Source organism: Megalobrama amblycephala, linkage group LG3 (genome assembly GCF_018812025.1).
Source record: "Megalobrama amblycephala isolate DHTTF-2021 linkage group LG3, ASM1881202v1, whole genome shotgun sequence".
Taxonomy (NCBI): domain Eukaryota; kingdom Metazoa; phylum Chordata; class Actinopteri; order Cypriniformes; family Xenocyprididae; genus Megalobrama; species Megalobrama amblycephala.
The window spans coordinates 49,196,099-49,221,411 of record NC_063046.1 but is presented as its reverse complement, the minus strand read 5'-3'; the positions used below and the strand labels follow the sequence as shown (position 1 = coordinate 49,221,411).

General features: G+C 37.4%; 1 protein-coding gene across 3 annotated transcripts in view; it reads left to right on the top strand.

Moving 5' to 3' along the window:
• The first annotated feature begins 244 nt into the window (after positions 1–244).
• Positions 245–25,313, top strand: part of nlgn2a (neuroligin 2a) — a 239,911-nt gene continuing 214,842 nt past the window's right edge. For 2 of the 3 annotated variants that reach the window (XM_048185894.1, XM_048185890.1), the window contains exon 1: positions 245–1,132. The gene's annotated coding sequence lies outside the window, so the exon portion shown is untranslated. The remainder of the gene's footprint in view (positions 1,133–25,313) is intronic. The other variant, XM_048185892.1, reaches the window with a different exon arrangement.

Here is a 25,313-nt window from a genome sequence, read left to right as displayed (position 1 = left end):
TCAAACCCTATTTTTTTTTTTTCTAATTATATAATATTAAAAATATAAAAAAAATCCGTTTACCAAAGATGCACGTCTCCATACTAATGACAAACCAATAAGGCTTATAGCCCAACAAGGATATAATAGAAGATCCCCCATCATCCAGCGGTTGACATCGGGTGATGCTGAACAAGAGGGGGTTCTGCCACTTTAATATGACCTGACGTCATTCTGATGCAGAGCTGAGGATGACCTCGTGCGCGAGGAGGGAGAGGAATCAAACGTATCATATAATATATAATATTCAGCCTTGGTTTTTGGCAGCACCACGGCCGTCATCATACGCCAGGGTCTGTTAATGGTGTGTCCAGCAGATCTGTATCACATAGGAATGCGGGGATGCTGAGAGGCCGATGTGTGGAATGCGCGCGTTGTCACAGCGACAGAGCAGCTTGGATACAGAGCGTCACAGAAAGCGTGAACGCGCACAAGAGAGAGAGAGAGTGCGAGAGAGCCGGGCAATCAAAAACCTCATAGCATCTCTCCCATTGCTCTAGCTCCCGGAATCACGGGAAAACGACAGAGGAGCCGGTGAGCACCATGACCGCCTTCAGTAAGTAGCTGGAATCAAACGCTCAAGATGCTGATAGATTAAACTCGAGACTTCGCTGCCAAAGTCAGCGCGTTAAATCGGCGTTTGTTGCCGGAAAACCGTCAAATATCACGTCTAAACGGAAAGAGAATCTTAATTAGACACATAGAGGGGAAAACAGGTCATAGAAGTGAATTCGTGTTTATTAATTTTTTTCCTCCATATCCGCTATGATGGGAGAAGCTGACTGACGTTTCCAAACAAGCTTTTCAACGGACAAATCCAACTAGACTCCATTTACATCGAGCGAGCGACGCGCGAACACAATTCTTCACTTTTGAAATCGTTTTCTCTGAATGTGTCTTATGGCGGGGTGTTGTCGGGAGAAACCGTGAAACATTTGCTGCTGTTCTCGGACAACGGAGAATCTTGTGGTTTATTCCGAGCTCAGGCTGATGGAATTGCGCTGAACAACGACTGAGAAAACAGGGAAATACCCATAGATCTCCAATATACACAGACCTCGGATTTCTGCCTGCGGCGCATTCCCAGGTAAAGGTAGGCTATTTCTTTGGATAATAGATTAAAAATTCAACCCAAATAGTCTCTGACTATTTGTAAGGCTGTTTTATAGTCAGTAGGGTCAGTTGGAAAGTACATAAAATGTTGTTGGTATAAAGGGAAATTATATGACCACTTTTTGCTGTTTAAACTGTGTGGTGCTGCAACCTGTTCTGAATCCTTTTCCGAAATGCAGAGCGACAGGCGCTTCATCCCCGCGCGTTTCAATTGGGGCATAACGGGCACGCGCGGATGGTGCTGTCGCGTGCATGATTGTGTGTGTCTGGATATAAATGTGCATATTGACCCATTTTAATACTACGCATTAAACACGGTTTAATGTTTTCTTTCCTTAATGGCCAATTCAGATTCATTTATATGACCCAACCCCCAAACCCCCAGTTCTGTTGTCACACATTTCTTTTTTTCCCTTTTTTTTGTCTCAAACTTTGATAGGCTAATATTGCTAAACTTAAACTAGCTTAGAAGCGAATGTCATCTGCAAAGGGTACCAATCCCACTGAGTTGCAACACCAATAGAAAACATGGACTTTTAAATTTTGGCCATGAATTTATTGTGGTCAGATATACCGTTTATGTACATATATAGCCTATTAATTTGTATGCCATCATCAGATTCAAAAGAGCAAGCTGTAATTAGAAACAAATTCAGAAAAGTATAAAACATATAAGATGAATCTAAAAACATACCAGACAGTATCATCTTTATGGGTCCAGTAAAGTACATTAGAAGTGTTACAATTCTTTTATATATACATATATATATTTTTATACATATATATATTTTCCCTATAGGGAAGGTGTGATCATGTATAGTGATGTCATCCCATGCCCCTTCTCCCCAACACATATTTGAAATATCAATGTATTGTCTCATTTCTTATATATGAAAGTGCTTTGACGTCAAAAAGCATGAAAATGAGATTATCAAAGAATCGCTCTGGCCCCCAGCATCCTTCTCTGTCCTCTTGAAACAAGCACACTTACACACACACACACACACACAAAGGAACATAAACCTATCACCGTATATCAAAGACAAGTAATCGGGGGTTCACTGATGTGCCGAACATCTGATGGGAGGAGAGGTCGAAGCAAGAGCAGCAGTTACCACACACACATAGTCTGAAAGAATGGGCCACATTTATATGCTAACCTAGTATAGCCATTCCAAACCTAGTGGATAGCAGAATTGAGAAGAGACAGAAGCGCTCTGTTCTGTGAGCAGGGAATGCTGAGCTCTCTCTCTCTCTGGCCCAAATAGCAGATATGGAGCTCACTGTGTCATTTGGGAGCAGCGTAATAGATGGAAGCAACTGTGTGACTGTCCTTGTGTTGGGCTGATTGGTTACTGTAGATGTTCATTTTTCCACTTGCTGCAAAACCGTAGTGTGTAGCTTACACTGAACACCACCTATTTGTGTTCATTGATATAATGTCATAACTATTACATTGTTGCTATAACTTTTTTGTAAGATTTTTCCTCTAGATGTTGGAAAATGCATCTGAAGATTTGCTCCCATTCTTAGCCTCAGTGAAGCACTGATATTGGGCAAGGATTCCGATTCATCCTAAAGGTCTTCAATAGGGGTTTAAGTTTGGGCTTCACGCAGGCCAGCGGTGTTCATTTTAACCAAAATGTCCTTTAACTTTAGTCAAAATTTTGTTGTATTCGTAATCATTATTTTCAGTCAGTTTTACTAATTTTATGCACCCAAATGGCATCTAATTTTTAGTCTACAAATATAACATTTTAGTTCACCAAAATTTAAGCAAATATTTTTAGCGGTGTTATACTTTTTGTGGTGCCAACCAATTGAACCAAATATTTAAACATTATATATTAATGTAAACATATCAACATTTAACAAAACCAACATGTTAAAACTTGTTTTTAGAGAGTTGTTATGGAAACAGTATTTTCACAAAGTGGCTCACGAATAATTATATCGCACCATAACCAGTGGCGTTCAGTATAACAGCTGACATTTGCCAACACTGGATGTGAGCTTCACATCAAAACCAAATATAGAACTCATTCTAATCACTGATGCTGTCTACACTGCATACACTATACAGATGCGCCAAGTCAGTTTCTGACAGTTTCAACACTCGATTCTGTCGACAACAGGACAAATGGAAGAGTGAAAGAACGTTCGCATTGACACATCCAGTTTAAACAGTTCACTTGCGTTGCTCTACAGACTTCAGAAGGATCCCAGTGTCAGAAACAAGTGGGTGGTTTATTTTAATGGTGTCCCAGATTGTGTCTGAGAATTATATGTTTGTTCGGAGCATTTTGTTTTGTAAGAGAGGCACAGTGTAATGGAAACAAACAACAAAAGAGCAAAAAACTTTTGTTGAAAGATGAAGTATTGGAACTGACAGCAGCTGCATCACAAACCAAGAATGATTTCATAATGCTTTGTCTGTAAATGACACTTGTAAATTGTTTGATATGGATAATGTTTTCCAAACACTTACTGGGCGTTGATACTATGCAGTGACGTTAGCCAATCATATCAGTGGCCATTTACTGACAAGCCTTAAAGGAGCTGCCTCTTGAAAGTGGATTATGGATTATTCTGTATATATATATGTTTTTTGTGCAAAAAACTTTGTTAAAATTATAAGTGATCCTCAAGGAACATATTAAAATAAAACATTTAGTGGATTGTTAATATCAATTAGGGCTGCACAATTATAACAAAAATCATAATCGTCGATTATTCCCTTGAAATTGTAATTGCGATTTATTAATTAAGATTATCACAATTTTAAATTGAATGTTTTGTATAGCTTTATACCAATGTTTAGAGCAACTGCATGCCATATTTTTATATGAAAATAAACAAGCTGAAAACACTCTTCCTGAAAAACATTTATATCTTTAAACCTCAAATGTCAACTATACATTGGTTTGGTTCTTCTTTAAATAAAAAAAGGTAAAAATATGCATGGTATTATAATGTTATACTAAAAATAAAATTAAAACAATGGAAAAAACCCTTAAGATAAGCTGTAGAAAGAAAAAAAAAGCATCTTAAGCACACAGAATAATGTAAGTTGACATTTTTTTATTTCCTTTTTGTAATTGCACCTTAAACAATTACATAATTCTGGCATCCGTAATTGTAATCACAATTAGAAATTTGATTAATTGTGCAGCCCTAATATCAATATATTTTTTTTTATTTCTTGTCTTAATTTTGGCCAGGGGCGCAACTGCACTTTTGCTGAGGGGTATGCAAGATCATGGTTGCTTCCTGCATTTTACTGTCGATTAAACACGTTAACTTGATTAATTAATTACATTCTTAATTAATTAATAGTTAAGAATGTCCATAAAACTCAAGATAGTGAGTGCTGTTTTTGTCCCAAATATAACGAGTCGAGTGCAAAATTCAAATGCAATACTGATTTTATACAACAGTTCATTGTGTTATTTTATATTTTATATTTATATTGTGTTATTTTAGACAAAATGTTGTCTGTTTTGTTCAGTTTTGCCAATGAAACTATAAAGACAAAGCAGAGCTGTTCGTCTCCACGCAACACACAGCAGTGTTTCATTTCTGAATCTGCGTTTTGAACGTAACAAAAGTGATTCAGCGGACCATTCATAAAAGACTTGAATCGGCGCTGATAATGATAGGTTACGCTTACAAATTTCTTGTTATCCTCTTGGACATCGATGTCCTCATTTTAAGACACTGTTTTTCATTTTCTTTTTTACGTTTTCTGTTCTGCGCCCCAGACCGCTTCCCTCCTTTGTCCATTTTGGGCATGTGACTGTATAACAGAGCAATTCTTGTCGAAATGGTGAGCGGTTGATATCACTTAATATAATAAAATATTTTTTTGACTAATTTAAAATGCTAAACAAACATAATTTTTCAACAAACATCATTTTTAAATTTATTTTAAACGTTTTATTCAAAAAGATTTTCAAAAAAGTTTTGGCCCCCCTCCGTGCGGCGCCCGTATGCACTGCATATACTGCATACCCCATTTTTGCGCCACTGAATTTGGCTACAGTATGTTTTAATGGAAGTTGTTTAATTATGGTCACAATGCAAAGTTTTCTTATTTTTCTTATCGACTCTACAAGTTCTTCCACACTAGACTCTGTAAACCAATTCTTTATGCTCATTGCCATGCTGGAACATAAAAGTTGTTCCCCAAACAAATTAAAAGCGTACAATTCTCAAGAATATCACTGTATTCCTGATACGGTATGCAGAGGTGTCATTTTAGCTTTTTGCTGTGTGTGTGTGTGTGTGTGTGTGTTAGCAGCAGCAGCACCAGACAGCATGTCTTGTTTATTCATGCAGAAGCAGTGGATCAATGAGCACTAATTGATTTCAATGAACTGATTACAGACAGGGAGGCAGGAGGCCACATCGTTGGAGGATATATGAGCATGTGTGCATGTGTTTTATGTGTGTGATGCCTTGCTGGAGTATAGACTTTGTGATCTCACAAGATGGAGAGACCAAACATATGGGTGTAGATGGGCACAGAAGTGTATGTGTGTGTGCTGGTCTCGTACCCTGTAACAGATGGGCTGAACTGAGCCAGATAGGGAGTTGGACACCAGGCTCTTGAATCTCCATGTGTTCATCTGATAGTTACTGATTTCTATGTAGTCTAATACTAGGACTGAATATGCCGTATTTACCTCAACATTTGTTCGCTTTGCCCGGAATCTGTTCATTCAGAGCAGCTCATCGGATTCGTTTATGCTCGGATGGGGCTGTGAGATATATGTGGGTGCGTGTGTGTGTGTGTGTGTGTGTTATTGTCATGGTTGAATTAAGCTGGGGGATAAAAGGTAGTGCTGTCAAAAGGTCAGATTTGATGGTTTCTCCTGCTTCATGTCATTTCTATCCGCTTTTGTATCCAGGTGTTTAGTGGTCTTGGATCAGGGCTGTGTGATGTTCGGTTGTAAGGGATAAGAATTGAGGGGTAAAGGAAACGAGATAAAAGATGGATTCTCTCACAAACACACACACACACACACACACACACATCCTGGATTCTCTCTGGTCATGCATCTCAGAGCTTTAAGTCAATGCTGGCCATCATGTCACCACTCGGCAGCCATTTTAATGAGATCTGTGTCCTCACTAGGGTGTGATGGTCCTCCTGTCTCCTCTGGTTTGTGTTTCCCTCCCTCCCCCTCCGATAGATTGTTCTATTCTTTTTGTTCACAGCACCTCACTTATCTCTTTCTCATAGGCTCTCGTTTTAAGGTTAGAGGAAGGTCAAATGCTCAAAAGAATCTATCATGGTGTGTGAAGTATACTCACACATCTGTGTTATAAAACAAACCAGTGAAGAGGGCCAAGCGGATTAAAGACATGAATGAAACCATTGGACACACACGTAGACTAACACTCGCATTCACATCCCTCAATGTGTGAGGCACCTGTTGGGATTTAAGACTTAAAGGTGAAGTGTAGCAGCTCTCCAAAATTATATTTTCCAAACAGGTTTCCAGTGCTTCCTGTAGAATTCTGTTAAATTCTGTGTATACATACACTAAGAAGTTTGGGGTCGGTAAGATTTTTTAATGTTTTTGAAAGAAGTGTCTTCTGCTCACCAAGGCTGCATTTTTTGATAAAAGTAAAAACAGTAATACTGTGAAATATTATTGCAATTTAAAATATTTTAAAACGTAATTTATTCCTGTGTCAGAAAAGCTGAATTTCCAGCATCATTACTCCAGTCTTCAGTGTCACATGATCCTTCAGAAATACTGAATTGCTGCTCGAGAAACATTTATTTGAATTCCTTTTGTTGTAATCGGTTCGAATGATTTGGATGAGTCAGCGTATTTGAACAAATCTTTTGAATGAATGATTCAATGACTCATTCATTATAGCTGCATCCCAATTCGGGGGCTGCATCCTTCGAAGGACACAGACTTCAAAGGACACATCTTCGAAGGCCACGAACTTCGGAATGAGCATTGTTAAATGGAGCGTATAGCCTAAGGAGGATTGTTCTTGTCACCTAGCAACTGTGACCGCTGCCCTGATGCGTGACAGTAACGTTTGTACTGGACTTTTTTGAAAGTTATGTTAAAGGGGACCTATTATGCCCATTTTTACAATGTGTCTGTGAAGTTTCAGCTCAAAATAACTCACAGATCATTTATTATACCATGTTGTAAATAAATGCTGTTTTCATGCAAATGAGCTGCTGCTCCCTGCCCCTATCCAGAATGGCGCTTCTTTCATTCACAGCACCTCCATGCATTGGATACTCTGCTAAATACTAACAAGACATCTGCTTGGTTTTGATTGATATCTATATCGCGATCACGCTCAGGGACATTGCAGTTCTTCTTCATTATGAAAGTTTATTATCTGCATGCGTTTTAAAGCTATATCTGTTTAAACTTTGGTAACACTTTATTTTAGGGTATTTTAACTAATTGCTGATTAGCTTGCATATTACTAGAATATTGGCTGTTTATTAGTAATTATTAAGCATATTAATGCCTTATTCTACATGACCTTATTGTACTTTCTTAATCCTACCCAATACCTAACCTTAACAACTACCTTACTAACTATTAATGAGCAGTAAATTAGGAAATTATTGAGGGGAAAAGTCATAATTAATAGTGAATATGTGTTCCCTATACTAAAGTGTTACCTAAACTTCTAATTTATTATTTTCTGAGCGCACACCTCTGAAGCACACGCACAGAAAGCTGGCTGTCAGATGGTATGTCTTATGAGTGTTAAACTAACATGTTTTATTATTAACTACTAACTACTAATAACCTTTTCATTGCCATTAAAGTGAAATTACTGAAACTAAACATAGGAAAACTAAACTAAACATACTGAAAGTAAAAAAAATGCTAATTTAAAAGAAAACATGTCAGACGGACTTAGAGGTTTTTGCAGTGGAACTCTTGAAAAGCCTCTAAGTGCCATCTGAAATTTTTATCAAGCTCGTATTTTTAGGTTCAGTAATTTCACTTTAATGGCAATGAAAATTACCTATTAATTGAAATTACTAAACCTAAAAATACGAGCTTGATAAAATTGCTCATTTTAGAAGAAAATTTCAGATGGCACTTAGAGGCTTTTACATCTGAAGTCTTCATATAATATAATTTCTAATATTTATAAATATAAAGTGTTACATGAAATCCGGTTTCCTAAACACTCCTACCGCCCTCCTCGTCTCCCAAGATGTCAACCTAAATTGCTTACTTTTAGCTGTTTGTGCATTGGGATAGAAGTATTTTGACATCAAAAAATACACACTTCACCTTTAACTCCAAGTTTATTATGGCAGATTTGTCAGCTCCCAGAGAGTGTTTGACAGAATGGATAAGCCCACAATACAAGCAGCCGGAGCAGATCCCAGGTTTCCAGGGCATGGCGCTGTGAAATTCATTCAGTGTTAATAAGAACCATCTAAAAATATAGACACAGTTGGGGATGGTGTTAGGTGACTTTTCTTGTTTTTATGTTTAGAAATCTGTTTAAAATGCAGTGTTTAATTCATCATCTGATGTTCGTTAATTCTATCCATCCATCTACTGGAAATCATTGCAGATTGAACACTCAGGTGTCTCTGAAGTATCGATAGAGACATCTCTTAAATGCATCGATCTGCATTGATGTTCTGTTTAGTCACCGGCATGCATCACCAGCGCAGCAAGGTCACTGCTCGTCTATGGCCTGATTTCCTCTTCCTGCTGTTGAGGGGATTTGAGTAAATCCGCATTGCACGATGACGCTCAGCTAGATTAGTATATTTATTATGTAAGACACGCGCATACACGCACACAGACACTGTATATCTGTAATCATACTCCCTCAAATTTCAGGGATATAAATAGAATCATTTGTTGCTAGTATATCCTCGAATGGTGTTCATGCAATGCGTTCACCATCAGAGCAGCGGGATGAAATGTATTGAGTGGGCTATTACACCATTTCCTTCCTGTTCTGTTAATATACGCACAGAATGAGACTATTAAGCCAAATGGCTGCTCTTATGGCAAGTGGGTCCTGGCTACTCCTGGTAACACTGTGAATTCTGGGAAACAGATATATTTGGAATATTGATGTTAATCTGGTTGCATCAGTCTGATGGTCAACATAATATCAAGATCCAGACATTTAATTTACAACAACCCCTTTTTCTTGATTCTTCTCTCTCTCTTTATGTCTCTGTCTGATCAGGGTGTTTGTTCAGATAGTGGTGTGTTTATATGTGCGTGTTTTACTGTCTGCTGTGGGTGCCCGGGTCTGTCTGTGCCCTTGTCTGAATGTTAATGTATAATAGGCGTTAGACAGCACACAGTTAGTGCTAACATCATAATGGCCAGCGATTTGACAACTGACTGTCACAGGCAGGTTTCAATAATGAAGCACTGAACATTAGGGGCTTTCGCACCAGAAGAACAGGCCATATGAAACACTGTCATCCGCCATTTTAAAAAGCAGTGTAAATGCACAGTTTACATATACTTACTCCACAAACTTACATACGGAAAGCTAGTGTTAAAGAGTTAGTTCACCCAAAAATGAAAATTCTGTCATTTATTACGGAACACAAATTAAGATATTTTAATTGAAATCCGATGGCTCCGCGAGGCCTGCATAGGGAGCAATGACATTTCCTCTCTCAAGATCCATAAAGGTACTAAAAACATATTTAAATCAGTTCATGTGAGTACAGTGGTTCAATATTAATATTATAAAGCGACGAGAATATTTTTGGTGCTCCAAAAAAACCAAAATAACAACTTATTTAGTGAGGCTGATTTCAAAACACTGCTTCAGGAAGCTTCGGAGCATTATGAAACAGCGTATTTAATCATGATTCAGATAGGGGTGTGCACAAATAGTCGAATATTCGACCTGTAACTAATATTCGAAAAATAAAAATACTATTCGAATTTTACTATGTTGCTTTGCTGGCCGTAAATGCAGTGAATCCATGATAAATCCTAAGCACTAAAACTCGCAGTTATAACTAAATGCACCGGGTGGTGCTGTGGAGCGTGTTTAACAAGTTCATTTTATTTGATCGTCATGAAAATGAAATCTAAACACCCGTCGAACAAGGAAAGACAGCTGTCCATTAACTTACTGCATTCACGACAGGTAAGTGCAGCTGTAACCCGAATGAGCCGATAAGAACTTATCTGATAGCAAAATGATTTTGAGACATATGCTTTCTTTAAGTTTCGTCGAGGAAGATATATTTACTAACAGAAATCACAAAGTGCTGCTGTTAGAAACTTAGCTTAGCAAACGTTATGTATTTTTCTCACCCGAGCATGTGGATATTATTGTTTTTCTCAACATGAACATGTGAAACAATATGAAAACGATAACCATACCATATAATGTTACTGACTTGAGTGTATTATGAACGTTTTGTACGATAACTGGCGCTGTCTGCTTTATAAGCGTTTTTCCCATTCGCGTTGCTTGAGCTTAAATATTTGTGTTCTTTATATATAGTATATATTTTTTTGTTTGCACACATTGTTTAATGCTTTGAACTAAAAGAAAAGCTTAAGATATAACGTAAGCTTGTTCAGAAATGGTTACAAAATCTTGATGAATTAAAAAAAAATAATGTCCTTCTCGTTTAACCTCATTTAAATAAACAAATATTCGAATATTCGTTTTTTACGGGCCCAAATATTCGAATACAATATTTTGGAAAAATGGCCATCCCTAGATTCAGATCGCGTGTCAAACAGCCAAACTGCTGAAATCACGTGACTTTGGTGCTCCTAACAGATGATTTGACATGCTGATTCATAACGCTCCGATGCTTCATGAAGCAGTGTTTTGAAAACGGCCATCACTATACAAGTCGTTGTTTAGTTTTTTTTGGCGCACCAAAAATATTCTTGTCACTTTATAATATTAATATTGAACCACTGTACTCACATGAACTGATTTAAAAATGTTTTTAGTACCTTTATGGATCTTGAGAGAGGAAGTGTCATTGCTCCCTATGGAGGCCTCACGGAGCCATCGGATTTCAACTAAAATATCTTAATTTGTGTTCCGAAGATTACCGAAGGTCTTATGGATGTGGAACGGCATGAGGGTGATAATAATAATAAATGACAGAATTTCCATTTTTGGGTGAACTAACCCTTTAACAGCACATAAACATATTAGTAAGCTAATATTACCAGCATTTACCTGATGCCTTTGTCTGTGTTGTTGTGTTCTTTTCTCTGCCTCAATGATATGTAGCACTGCAAGTTGTCATAGGAGATTTCGTCTCTTATCCCTCTCTTTTGCTTTTTCAATCGCTTAACTCATACATCTACATTTCATCTCCGTTTTCATGAAACCCACGATGCACAACAAAAACACAGCTCTGATCATGGCAACCTCCAGTTGTTGATGTTGTTGAATGGCCGCGCTTAAATGATGTTGCTGTTGGATTGCTTACGTCACTTCAGAGTTCCTACTGGTGGTGCGAATGCAACCATTAAAATGGCCCTAGGGGGAAATTTAGTTCTCAAAGGACCGCCCTGGTGGCTAGTTCTTATAACTACCCAGTGCGAAAGCCCCTATTCTGTCTGTCTCCTAATGTCAACATAAAATGGCATTTTCGCTTTACTTCCATAATCAGGCATTTCTGAGTCAAACTGGATGTTAAAAAAATTGAATTGTGACCTGATTGAATTGTGAAAACAATCGGGAGGACAGGGGTTGGAAAATAAGGTGACGCTTATCAAAAAGTAATTTCAAAGTTCAAACTAGTTATGATGAAAAAAAAAAGACAATTATAAACTAAATAGGGTTTTATTCTGGCTCTTTTTCTCACAGTATTGCACTGATAGCTTGGATCCTATTAGCAATAATCTAATTTTTTTCTGTGTTCATCTGATGTCATTTTCAGCAGTTCTGTTATTAAAGCAGGTTAGTTAAATAAGCACAAGTGCTGAAAGTATAGTATCATGATATTTATCTTGAGGTAGTTGGTGATACTCAACATAATGCTGACATGCATACACATGTATGTATATTTTCTCTATTCCATTTCATTCTTTTAGTTTCCTCGCTCTTTTTTTACCCCCTCTCTTCCTCGATGTCTAGAGGCATTTCCACGCTGAGGACATGACTGTGTGTCTCTGGCTGGCTGGTTATGTAGGTTAAGGAGGGTGACGGAGGCATTGAGGACTGAGCGCTGCAGTGCTGCACTTTGGGAGGATGATGTGATGGCTAGAGCCTTTCTCTCTCTCTTCCTTTCTCTCCCCTTTCCTTCCCTTCTCTCTCTCTCATTTTCTTTTTTTTCTTGTTCTGTAGAGCCCTGCTGGTCCAAATACTCCTCTGCAGTGCAGAGTTGGCCACTTGACCTGTGTCAATATTAGAGCACAGCAGCTGGTCCTAGATCAGTGCAGCAGGTGTATTGGTTGAGCCTGAAGTGAAAGAAGAGATGATGGAGAATGGAGCAGCTAATCAAGGATCTGCACTCGCTCCCGAATGCACTATGTACTCTTTCTGAAAGTGTGCTTTTAACCCCCCCATCTCTCTCTCTTACTCTTGTTCTCTCTCACTCTAGTGCTCTGTTTCAGACTCTAATACAGTATGTGGCTATTCTTTATGGCCATTGAGTTTTGTCAAGAACATTGTCTGTCACATTTCATGCTAAGATCAAAATAGAAAATAAAAATATCCTTTTCAAAATGTAAATTAGTTTTTTTTGTTTGCAATTGCAAAAACAATGATTGAAATAGTAACTTAGTAACATAGCATTGTTGCATTGCATTTAACTTATGCTGATAATAACAACTGCATTACTATACAGTGTTAAAAAACATCATGATTTGACAGAAGAAGGATTTTCAATTCTGTGAATCATTTGTAAGATAATATTTTATATAAAAAATGTTTTATATGTAATAACAAATCATGTAAAATATTATAAATAATACACAATTATAAAAAGTGGCACTAAAATAATGTATTTTTTATTCTGAAATATTACTCGGCCATAAGAATGAGAGGAGAGAATAGCTAGTGTTCCTCCTCCCTCCTTTTTTGTTCATTCTTTTTACTGCCACAGTCAATGGTGAAAAAATCCACACTGAGCCAAGACTGAGAAAAAGAGACTGAGGGAAGGATTCAGAGAGAAAATAGGAGGGAGGGAATTAGGTGAGCTCAAGTCTCCAATAAAAAAAAAAGCATGACATGGTTTTCTTGGCCGATTCTGCTTGTCGAGTTGTTCGTCTCTTCCTTCTTTTTAAGCGCTGGGCGTTGTGTTTGGTGTGCTGCCATTTTTCACGTGAAACAGTGGCTTCTTCAAGATTCATTAATCAGAAGGCTCTTTCTTTCCCTCAAGGCTGAATCAATCATTCAGAAAAAAGAACAGAAAGCTGAAAAAGATGGGCGGATACGGTGAGTGCTTGTATAGATGAGTTGGCATCATGTTAAAGGTTCCCATAGTCACTTCACTCCCTAGAGTTCAGTTGTACAGTAAGTATAGTGTGTTAATTGCAATGTCAATAGTTACTGAATTCAGTTGTGCTGAATTCAGAGTCGTGCTCTTGCTGTTTGTACAATTGCTTTGAAAGCTCTGGTGCTTATGTAGAGAAGTCAAGTTTGAATCTAGCATGTAGTGTTTCCTAATCACATTCACCCTTTTCTCACCATCACTATAATATGGAATACATTTTCTTTATTCTCTAGAGACAGTCTGCAAAACTCTAGAGAGTTGTGGGTGGTTACCAGGCCATTTTTATGTTGTATGATGTTCAATGTTGATATTCTGATTGGTTTTTAATATGTTGCTAGCTGGTAGAGTATTCTGGGCATTTTCTAGGTGGTTGCTTATTGGTCCAAATCAAAAGAGCCCAAGCCCTAAGTTTCTTTGATATTCTGTCCTTGACATGACATGAGAAAACAAATTTGCCTTGATCTTACATATTACATATAAGAGTTCTTTGTACCATTAAAGGTCCCGTTCTTCATGATCCCATGTTTCAAACTTTAGTTAGTGTGTAATGTTGTTGTTAGAGTATAAATAAAATCTGTAAAATTTTAAAGCTCAAAGTTCAATGCCAAGCGAGATATTTTATTTAACAGAAGTCGCCTACATCGAACAGCCAGTTTGGACTACATCCCTCTACTTCCTTCTTTAATGACGTCACTAAAACAGTTTTTTGACTAACCTCCGCCCACAGGAATACACAAGAGTTGTGTTTGTAGAGTGTGTTTGTCGCCATGTCGTCGAAACACTGTTATTTTCATCCCGCAGTCCAATCACCGGGTCTGATTCCGGCTCAAATTGATAGGGTAAAATTAAAGACATGTTTACAATAACACTGAGCGCGTGCATCTCCACGTTATGGTAAGAGGCGTGACCTTTCCGGGCAAGATGGGCTAAGCTGCTGTCGAATCACAACACAGGAACCGCTGGCACAATCAGAACTCGTTACGTATTTCTGAAGGAGGGACTTCATAGAACAAGGAAGTCATCAGCCCGTTTTTATGACAGTGGAAACAGCGGTATACAGATAAGTAAATTATGTGAAAAATACTGTGTTTTTTTACACGCGAAACATGAACACATGTTATATTGCACACTATAAACACAATCAAAGCTTCAAAAAACCACGAAAAATGGGACCTTTAAAACATCCTGCAAGTTTTATAGCTTAAAATATCCTCATCATCATAACCAAATCATTTATTTAATCAATCTCCAAAAATAGCTTGTTTTGATAATCCGGGATTTGTGACACCACAGGGCCGAATACATTTGCATATGACTGCCTCCAGAGTGTAACAGAGAGTCCACTGGAGGTGAGCGTAGTGAGAACCCAAGTGCAGTTTATTGTAACGAAGTGAACAAGCAAATGAGACAACCACTTGACCTGAACATAAACAGACTTGACTTGACAAAATGACTCACCGACAGCAGGTTACATTTACAAACAATACACCAACAAAGGAACATGGGGAAGGCAATGGGTATAAATACAAGAACTAAGAGAACACATGACTAAGACAACCAATGGGGAAGTGACACAAGGAACAAGAGAACCAATGAAAGAACAGAACTGAAAACCACATGACCATAAACAACCAATGAGAACATGACACATAGACTAGGGGAAAACATGAGGAGCAAGGGAAGCATAACACAAACATGCAACATGAATAAAACTACAAAATAAAAGACATGGAATCCAAAACATGAACCCAAAACCAAAACACCCGTGACACAGAGCAAGATATCGACAAATAGTTACATCATCACACTATAGGCCCCGCCCACTGATATTTGCCTACAATGGATGTGAGCGTTGTGTTGCTCATCAAAGGCAAATAGAAACCATTATAATCACTGAAGCTGTCTACACTGGATACAGTATAAATGGAAGAGTAAAAGAATGTTCACTTTGACGCATTCAATTTAAACAGCATCTCTGTACAGACTTCAGAAGGATACCAGCATCAGAAACAAGTGGATGGTTTATTTTAATGGATCATGTTGGAAGATTATATGTTTTTTCCGAGCATTTGACTGCAGATTGTTTTGTAAATGAGGCACAGTGCAATGGAGAGTTCACAAAGAAACTTTTGTCGAAAGATGAAGCAGCCAACTGTATTGGATCTTACAGCAGCTGCATCACAAACTGTAAGTAAATGATTTCATATTGCTTTATCTGTAAATGTTTTTTTTCTGCATATAAATTTGTTTTTGTGCAAAAAAAACTTTATTAACATTACCTATTTAAATAATAAAAAAAATCCATGTCATCATGACCCCTTTAAAACCCCTTTATTATCCACCAACAGGTGAAAATGTAAATGTGATTACACACATTATCATTAGCAAGCACCACTCTTAAAAAGGGCAAAAAAGCCTTTCCCCCCAAAAAAGCCATTTCCCCGCACTAGAATAATGGGGACCTGGCAGTTGGTTGTGGTACATGAGATATTGCAGCTTGTTCTGCCAGCACCACCAATTTCAGAGAGACAGTCATTTGGGACAAAGCGTGCTGCATCAGAGACATAGACATGTTAACACCTTGCTGGGCAGCAGAGGATGTTAATGTCACTTACTGACAGGCTCATGGGAAAAGCACATAATATGTTGCAGGTTTTTTTTTTTTCACAGCACATGGGCATAACCCAATGAAGTGGGATGACACTTGTGCAATCCCATAACTAGTTAAAACACCAGAGACATGGGTGATATGAGATTAAATGACCTTCAGGGAAATATTTTTGGAAGCGGGAAGGACAATTAAGATTGAACAGAGGAGGGTGGAAATAAATGCAAGTCAGCAGGATTCTCCCTTTTTCTTACTTTTTTTCTGTGAGGGAAATAAACTTGTTTTTGAAGATGAGACAGATAGCTTGCAAATCATGATTTCATCTAGGGAAAGAGGAATCACAAGATCTCGCTGTCTTACACTGTAAAAAATCGAGCCCATTTTAATTGCTTCCTTAAATTATTTTAAATCATAGTGGTGCCAAAGTTATAACCTGCAGTGATAAGTTCTTTGTACTGTTTTGAACTATATTTAATTTGACTACTTATGGATAAAATCTATTTCAAATTCATTTAATTGAGTAGTAGTAGCAGAAATGATTATGAAAAGTTAAAGCTAAAGATGTTTTTATAACATAATGATGAAAATTTGTATTGATCTTGTATTTGGAGGGAAGATTTTTCTTTCTCTCTCACACACCTTTATGCCTATTTGAATTATTGAAACCTTTAGGTTTTAATTTCTTGTTAATCACAGAGAGAATCCAGGAAATACAGAGGAGGCAATCTCAGAGCTTTCAGACATAAATGAATCATTTGTAAGCCCCTCTTGAAGCCGTCAGATGAAATGTCAACCGCTTTCATATTAATTCCAGTGCCAATATTGCCCATGTAAACAACGTTGTAATTATAGAAGTCTACATTTCCCATGACCACCCCTCATTCTTGCAGCTTTTCTTTGCTCTTTCACCCCTCGTTCGTTCATGCTGCTCAGTCTCTCTCTGCTTAATTAACCATTGATCAGCATGCTCATAAATTAGGCCTCCAGAGAAAGGCTTTCTAAGTCTCCAACTTCATCCATTCTTCCCTGCAATTCAATAGACAGGGCTCAAACCACTGCATTTAACCACAGATGTGTCATTTTTAATGGACCGAGGAACATTTTTCACCTCCTTAACCTTTTCTTATTGTCTTTTTAAAACCTTGTTTGTTATATGTAGATGTATGCACTTTCGGGGCCATAAAAGGTTAATCAGCATTGTTTTCTTTCATTTCTTCTACTGGGATGGTGGGTTGAGGTTTGAGCTTCAGTCTAATTAGGATAGACTGGTATCCCCTCACCCAATTCAGCCCGCTTCCCATTTAACCATTAGCATATTCTGCACACACACACACATACATACACGCTGTGTCAGAACCTAATGAGCCAAGCCGGTTGCTAAATGGATCAGGACCAGGAACATGTGTCTGTGGGGGCAATCAGCAGACATGATTTAGTGGGACGAGGCCTCCCTGAGCCACCAAACTCTGGGTTTAGCACAGACGTCCTCAGAGGGGAGTACAGCACTGTGAAGCACATTAGCATGTTCATTTTACCATATCTCTAATAAGCTAAATACATGACAGTGTCGCTGTGATGTATGGAGGAGTTACTTTGTTCAGTTTTGCAAGGGGACTCTTCTAATGATGCCCGGTGTTGTTTATCGTTGTTTGATTAGAAAAATATAATGAGTCAGGTATCCAGATCATTTGTATACCTTGCTGTAGTGCACATTTTTATTTCTATTTGTTTCTCTTCTTTCTCCTGCTGAAGGGTGTTATCTGGTGTACAAATGCGGGCGGTTCAATAAAAGCGTATTGAGTTGTTTCACTCATTGATAATTTTGTGACTCCTCTAAGCAATTGTTCAGTTCTTGAGTGTGTAACACCACGCTTCAGTTATAGAGTAGTGATATTCCTTTAAAAAACGGATGGACTTTTTTCCCTCTTATTGAGATTACAGAGGAAACGTTTTTTCGTGTTGTTTCCATTTAATGAAAATGTAAGGTGTGCAGTCAGGCAATAGTTTACAACTGATTTAGCTTCAGGACCCAGACATTACATTGGTGACCCAACACATATGATAATTGTTTATCACACAAAAATGTATTGGTTTCTAAATGTTTCTTGGATTTTTGTTGAAATCCAATAATTATTGTAATAATTCACCATTTTTGTTGTCACAAACTTGGTTTATCCTAATATAATATAATATATTATAAGTTCAAGGGACTATGCTTTAGAATTTTCATGTATTGATCGGTTTGTTATTGCCACTGTGTGACCAGCTTGTAAAGAAACTTAAAAATCAAGACCTTCCCCGACTACCTATGTTGTCTGTGAAAGCCTGTGGACTGATTTTTATGTCAAGTATTGGGGCTGGTTTCTCCGGGAAAATCCAAAGGATGACACGTTTATGCTCCCGAGAGGCTCTCTTCCCTTCAGTGACACATGAAACAAATGCTTATACAATGTTCAGGAAAATTCAGAAAAAGCCATTCTGTAATGTCAATGTGTCATGCAAAGACAACAAAAGTTTCAAATGTACTTTAAAATCAAACTCTCTTACAAGTGTATTTTTAATTACCTCATCTGTTGACATGATGCCGGTGAATTGCAGAGCTTGTGCAAACATATGCACATAGATGCTTTTTTAAAGTCCCCCTGTATTTTACCACTTAAAACTCATCTTTGATCACCAAAATTACAGATTTAAACGTTTTTTTCCTGTGAAAAAAAATCGTAATGCCTTAAAATAGCTTGAATGCAACTCTACACCCTTGCTTCAGTTAATATACATGGATCTATGAATATGATAATTAGCCCCGCCTCCACTCGCTCACAAAAGCTCAGACCAGATCCACATGGTCAACTTACTGGGTTAAACGTTGCACAATGGTATCACTTTTTGCAACGTCGGACACATAACAATAATTAATATGATTAGCATTTTGCTTGACTACGTTATCAAACAGTTAATAATGTGTTGCTAATGTTACACATTCATGAGTCAGACAGCTGTCTTCTAACAATCAGTATCCTTAGAAATGCTTTGAACAACTCAGAACGTCAGTGGAGAAAGGCATTTAGTTCGTAATATGGATCATACACCCTCTATATTGTTAAATCTACCCGATTTTTCATGTCAACAGAAAAATATACTGGGATAACCTTCTTTTGAGACTCCCTTGTGCGGTCAGTTAATGATATGCTAAAGCCCACGGGCATGTTGACGTGATTGGTTACAAGGTAGTTTGTGACGTCAGAAACACCAGATGACTGTCTTTGGTTTACTGCAGTTTTAAAGGGAAAATACTCAGCAATGGTGCTGACTTATGGATTTGCACATAGTTTGTCTTAAAGCATATTAAAAACACCACATATACATATAAACAACATTAAAAACTTGATTTTTATCACTGGGGGACTTTAACTGCTGTTTTCTGGCTGCACTTCACTTAACGTCCACCTGTGTCACTAATAACAAGGGTTTCTGAACTCTACATATAGCACCTTTAAAATATATTTATTGTTTTTCTATGTAGATGAGAGTATTTGAAGATATACTATTGTTCAAAATATGTTTTTTGAAGAAATAAATTTTATTCAGCAACAATGCTTTAACTTAGTCAAAAGTGACAGTAAAGACTTGATTAGAAAATGATCACACTTTCCACAAAAATATTAAGCAGCACAACTATTTTCACCATTGATAATAATAAGAAAATGTTTCTTGAGCCCCAAATGAGCATATTAGAATGATTTCTAAAGGATCATGTGACACTAAAGACTGGAGTAATGCTGCTGAAAATTCAGCTTTGCATCCTAGAAATACATTACATTTTAAAATATTACAATAGAATTTATTTTTTTTAAATAATATTTCACAATATCACTCTTACTCTGATAAAAAGCATCCTTGGTGAGCATAAGAGGCTATTTTCAAATCTTACTAACCCAAGTCTGACTAACTTTTGAAACTGTAGTGTATCTAAATGTAAAAGTTATTTAATTTTCATATTGCGCTACTGCAGTCTAAAAAGTAGAGCGTGGCACTAGTAATACCAAGGTCAAAAGTTCAATTCTCTGGAAAGACATGGACCTTTAAGATGTACAGTATGCCTCCAGTGCAATGTAAGTCACAATACAAGCGCCTTCCACATGCAAATGTAAATGATAATATATAACTATATCCATAACTATGAACAATTGTATGGTTAGCTACATTTTATTATCTGCGTTTAGCATTATTTTCCCCTTCTGTCGTCAACCCCATCAGAACCACTGCTGTCATGTATGGGTGTTTTGTCTTAGCCATAGGTTGGTTCTGGCAGGTACAAGAAAAAGCAAATCAACACCATACACTGGATGTACATGCACATTTCTTTCTGTTTGATTGATGGCAGGGTCAAAGAAGCTAAATGAAATCTGTCAAATGAACTTAGCATCACAGGTTTTAGTTGTGTTTAGCCTCTCACCCTTCTAGAGCCACACAGTGGAAACCTCATTGTTATTTTACAGTGTGTAACCAGACGCAATGCAATAAAGTGGCAAGCGATAAAAGCTATATTTTCCATGACTGCGACAAGCGACAGAACACTTTGTTGGTTCCTTGGTTTATATCTTTATGGTGTTTCTCTAGATAGCCTCGCCCATTGAAATCTCATTGGATGAAATCTCTTTCTATTGCATATTGAACAGCAAATATGTTCTGATTGCCTGTGATTATATTGCATCGTGCAGCACTTTCGCTTCCATTGAGGACAGACAAATGACTTGTTTTTGGACATTGTCACGTCGCATCTGGTTAGGACATGGTGTAACAATCCACCTTAGATGCTGTGAATGAGGCTGTCAGGATGTTGAGGATTGCTTTAGTAAAGCCTATTTCAGCTTCTCTGTCTGTCAGTTCACCTGATTCTCATTTTCTCTATCTTCCTCATACCCTCTCTCTTCATCTCTCCCTTTCATGTGCCCTGCTGAAGCCTGTGTTAACTGCCTGGACTCTGGAGAGTTGCCTGTGTCTCTAGGGAGTATACTGTTCACTCTTTCATTCTTGTTTACTGCCGAGGCTACAGCAGGGCCACTCTCCCTCCATTACTAGATTGCTGACTGCTGTTGAAAAGGCCAAAAGGTTGAGATCTTTCCCACAGATCTGCAGAGATATTTCTACAAGCACGTGCTATGGCTGGTGTGCCCAACCATCATTCAGAGCTGAATTGGGAATGGCTTTCAATTCCTGAATTTTAATTGCAAATTGCAATTCAAATTTGAATGTAAGGAATAGGGTTGTCAAAAAAAACAAACAAACAGTGAAATTAATTAAATGATTTCGTTTATCTCACTCAAATTAGAGTTACCGACTTCGGTACTGAAATTTTAAAAATGTGAGGCTTTGAGCACTGTTGAACGGATTCTTAAACACCTCTGATTGGCCATTGTGTTGACGCGCTCATCGGATATGTCTGTGATTGGCTTCAACGATCAACACACGGCAGTGTTTGAGGATGGGCTGCAAAACTTTTAACACCATATATACTGTATGTTAGTTTACTTAAATGTTTTGTGGTAAGAAGTTTCCTCAAATATTTTGAGTATTCTGAACTTATTGAGTTTTACAGTGTACCAGTACTACCGGGACCAGTCAAAAAAAAAAAGAAAAAAAAAGAAAAAAAGTAATGAGTACCAAAAATTCAGCTTAGTATCACAGGAATTATATTTTAAAATGTATTAAAATAGAAAAAAAATTTTTTATTGTACTAATATTTCACAATATTGTGTATTTTTGATCAAATAAATGCAGCCTTGGTATAAGAGAATTATTTCAAAAATATTAAAAACTCTTATGACCCCAAACTTTGAACAGTAATGTGTAAATATGTGTGTGTGTGTGTGTGTGTGTGTGTGTGTGTGTGTGTGTGTGTAGTATACTGTATATATGTAATTGTTCCTGAGAAGCACTCATGGTGTTACTGTAGTTCTGTTTGGCAGCAGGAGGCCTGTATCTGAGGATCAGGTATAAGGTGAATATGAACATATGGCAGACAGGCTGTTAGTCACAGGACAATGCTAAATTTGTAGACAGTCTGCACTGAGGGGGGCTTAATGGGAACCAACCCAACACTGCCACCTACAATATAAAAGCACGATGAGACTAGAATTTTGAGACTCTAGTCGTCTCTTGAGAGCTTAACTTTACGAGACAACCTCCGTTCTGCTGTGTCTACACATGCTGCTTTCTGTCTTTATTTTTTCACTAGCAACAGTCATTGTAATGATGTATGAATGTGATGCTGTATTGTACTGCAGGGCATTGGACAGTGAAGTTTCATTTGCTCACATGAATCTGTATTACAGACCGCCAGCCTGGGACAGGATTATAGCACATTGCTGTCAAATGAAAAACACACTGAAATAAGATTAAATGCGACTGTGCAAAATAATATTCCCAAAGGTAAAGTGGATTGTTGTAAAAGACTGAAATCCTGATGATAGTATTGAGGTGGAGAAAACATGTTATTTCAATTATTTTTTTCAATGTGTAATCAAAATTGAAGATATACACTTTCTTATCACATGTTTCTGGTCTTATTGTGAGTGATTCATGGTTGCATGTTATTCTAAAGGAAAAAAAATGTTCATGTTCAACGATATGTAATACTATTTTTCCATTGACATCACTTAGGTCATTAGGGCTACTGGATAATGTTAACAGCCAAATAGCCAAATTAAAGGTGCCATCGAACGTTTTTTTACCAGATGTAATATAAGTCTAAGGTGTCCCCTGAATGTGTCTGTGAAGTTGCAGCTCAAAATACCCCATAGATTTTTTAAATAAATTTTTTTAACTGCCTATTTTGAGGCATCATTAGAAATGCGCCGATTCAGGCTGTGCGGCCCCTTTAATTGCTCGCGCTCTCCGCCCCCTCCCGAGCTCTCGACTCTATCGTTGCATAAACAAAGTTCACACAGCTAAAATAACCCTCAAAATGGATCTTTACGAAGCGTTTGTCATGCAGCATGTCTAATCGCGTAAGTATGGTATTTATTCGGATGTTTACATTTGATTCTGAATGAGTTTGAGGCTGTGCTCCATGGCTAACGGCTAATGCTACACTGTTGGAGAGATTTATAAAGAATGAAGTTGTGTTTATGAATTATACAGACTGCAAGTGTTTAAAAATGAAAATAGCGACAACTCTTGTCTCCGTGAATACAGTAAGAAACGATGGTAACTTTAACTACATTTAACAGTACATTAGCAAAATGCTAACGAAACATTTAGTTTATTTGTGACAATTCACAAATATCACTAAAAATATCATGTAATCATGGATCATGTCAGTTATTATCGCTCCATCTGCCATTTTTCGCTGTTGTCCTTGCTTGCTTACCTAGTCTGATGATTCAGCTCTGCACAGATCCAGACGTTAATACTGGCTGCCCTTGTCTAATACCTTGATCATGGGCTGGCATATGCAAATATTGGGGGCGTACACCCCGACTGTTACGTAACAGTCTGTGTTATGTTGAGATTTGCCTGTTCTTCTGAGGTCTTTTAAACAATTTATATAAGAAGGAGGAAACAGTGGAGTTTGAGACTCACTGTATGTCATTTCCATGTACTGAACTCTTGTTATTCAACTATGCCGAGGTAAATTCAATTTTCAATTCGATGGCACCTTTAACTAACAGTTCGGTCCTACACGTTTTTTTCTTTGCCTTGATCTTTTGACATACAAGAGGTCTTTGTACCATTAAAACACCCTACACGTTTCATAGCTTTAAATGTCCCCCTCATTAGACACAATGCATTTATTTAATAAAGCTCCAAAAACAGCTAGTTTTGATATAGCGGGATCTGTGATGTCACACAGGCAAACAAATTTGCATATGACTGCCTCTAGAGCAGGGATGGGCAAACTCGGCCCTGGAGGGCCAGTGTCCTGCAGAGTTTAGCTCCAACCCTTATAAAACGCACCTGATTGTAGCCTTCTAGTAATCCTAAAGACATTAATTAGCTGGTTCAGGTGTGTTTGATTAGGGTTGTAGCAAAACTCTGCAGGACAGTGGCCCTCCAGGGCCGAGTTTGCCCATCCCTGCTCTAGAGCAAGACATCATCGAATAATTATACATCATCCCACCATAAGCCCCGCCCACTGGCATACAGTCGCTTAACAGCTGACGCTTGCCTACACTGGATGTGAGCATCGCCTCAAAAGAAAACAGAACCCATTATAATCACTGATGCTGTCTACACTGGATACAGTATACAGATGCGCGTTCAGTTTTCCACGTGCTTGAAGTGTGGAAGTGTGAAAGAACATTAACTTTGACGTGTATGATTTCATAATGCTTTGTCTGTAAATGACAGTTTTATATGGATAATGATTTCAAAACACTTACTCATGTGTAATGACAATTTGAGGTGTTGTGTTGTTGGTTTGATTCTGGACTTGATCCCTGTTCCTGTTCTCTTCATTTACTGGTAATTTCCATTATATCTGGCTGAGTTGTCAAAGCATTTGTATGTTTTTAGCCTTAAATGATACAGATTATGTGAATGGTTAAGTTTTTTCATGTATCAATTTCTCCAATGAAATTAATGTTTTATGAATTTATCTATTTTATTCATGAAGAATTCCTTTTAACTAAAATTTAATAATTGTCATTTATCCTTTATTTGTTAATACCCAACCTGTTTTTAGTAATAAAGATCACATATATTTTACATTTAAAGTAAAACTGTTGCAAAATATGTCACAATACGACTACACTGTACCATAGACGGTTAATACACGGGTGGTCAAAAATTGAGAATAATTAAGATTTTTTAATGTTTTTGAAAGAAGTCTCTTGCTCAACAAGGTTGCATTTATTTGATAAAAATAAAAGTAAAACAATAATATTGTGAAATATTATTACAATTTTTCTATTTGAATATATTTATTATTGTAATTTATTCCTTTTCAGGGTGATCATTACTCCAGTCTTCAGTGTCAAATGATCCTTCAGAAATCATTCTAGTATGCTGGTTTGCTGCTCAAGAAATATTTTTTAATATCAATGATAAAAATAGTTGTGTCGCTTAATGTTTTTG